Genomic DNA, 1,811 nt, shown 5'->3' on the forward strand with positions numbered 1-1,811 from the left:
CAATGAATGTACAAATGTGCTTTACACAATTGATGTGTGTATGGATTGTGATGAGTTGTATGAGCCCCTAATAAAACGATTTAAAAAAAGAAGAAGATCTTGTCATCTATGTTCATCAAGATCTATAAGTTTTAATTCTGGTGATGTCTTTGCCAGGTTTAGTTACCAAAGTTATAGGTGCTTCATAAAATGAGTGTGGCAGCATATTGTCCATTTGTATGTTGTAAAATAGTTCATGTAGAACTGGTATTATCTCTTAAGTGTTCAATAGAATTCATCAATGAAACTACCTGGTTCCAGACTTTTTCAGGTTGGGAGTGTTTTTGTGGTCAGATCTATCTTTTTCTCATGTGTTAGGCTTATTGAGATTTTCTGTATCCATCTGTGCTCATTTAGGTAAATACTGCATTTCTAAGAATGTATTCATTCCTTCTGGATTTTCAAACTTGTTGGATACTGTGTGATTATTCTTTGTATCTTGTGTGGTTCTACTGTAGTGTCACCCACTTCATTTCTTAGCTGTAAAATTTGCTTTTTCTCCGTCTTTGTCTTTGTTGGGTTTGCCAGTGGTTTATCAATTTTCATAACTTGATCTTCTTAGAGTTTAGTCTCAATAGATTTGTATTCGAGATCGCGGATTCTTGTTTCCATTTTTTCAATTCTTCTTGCTTCCATTATTTTAATCCTTCCGTAGTTTTGTTCTTTCACATTGTTAACCAGTTCCCATATTTTGATTCTGACTACTTGGCCATATTTGATCTGCCATATTTCGGTGTTTTTTGTTTAATACACTTTTCTATGACTTTGTAGCAATACTTTGTGACTTACCCTCATACAATCCACTAATCTAATCTCCCAGTCCACTTCCCAACACATTCTAAAAGGTGTACCTGATGATGCCTTTACCCTGGGTCTGACACTCGCCTTGGCTACTTCCTCTAACCCCCAACCCTTGAATATGGCTTTCCAGTCCCTGCAACCCAACCACCAGCTACTGGCGAGGATGAGGAGGGCTTCACCATCCAGTCGTGGAATATCTTGCACACATTATGTTCCAGGGATGCAACTGTTAAGATCCTCACACAAAAAGCATTTTTGTGCTGTATTCTACTTGTGTTCCCCCTATACACATGCAATCCATCTTCCCAGGGTGAACTGCTAACCATTCTATGGCTCTGCCCAACTCAATTAGTATCTCCTCCTAGGGGCTTGCCCATAACATGCCACCTCCATCCTCCTAGGCACCCAGATAGTTGTTCAAATCTGCCACCACCCAGCAAAGTCATTGTGCCCACAACTGCCCAGGCATAGTTAACGTGGTGTGAGGTCCCAGTGCTGTGGAGGTCCAGGGCTCTGGGTTATCATTCTGCCCGGCTCTTCCACAGTAAGTGTGATGCCTCAGTAAACAGTAGATACACAGTAAGTTCTAGCTCTTCTTAGGGCTTTCCCCATCCCATAATGAGCTCTTTGAAAGCCACGCATTATTTCTCTTAATTTCATTTATATCAATTATCTCCATGTCCTTGCCCCCACCCTCCCACCCACACAAGACGCTCAATCACATCTCAATAATAATTCATATAATCCATTCCACCATGATTACAACCCTGCTGGATAACACTTAGTCTGAGCTGAGTCTGCAAAATGGTAGCCTCAGCTTTGTTGCACTTGGCCCATGCAGAACTCTAAGAAGAAAAGCCAGCTGGCTGCAGTGCAAACTGTACTTACCTACCGGGCCCTGTAAACACTTGCAACCCCCCGGCAGAGACTAATTGAATCCAATGTTGATAAGTCATGCTCGGGTGGCTCTC

Source organism: Echinops telfairi, unplaced genomic scaffold (assembly GCF_000313985.2).
Source record: "Echinops telfairi isolate 266 unplaced genomic scaffold, ASM31398v2 ScPeMD7_5592;HRSCAF=6446, whole genome shotgun sequence".
Classification (NCBI taxonomy): domain Eukaryota; kingdom Metazoa; phylum Chordata; class Mammalia; order Afrosoricida; family Tenrecidae; genus Echinops; species Echinops telfairi.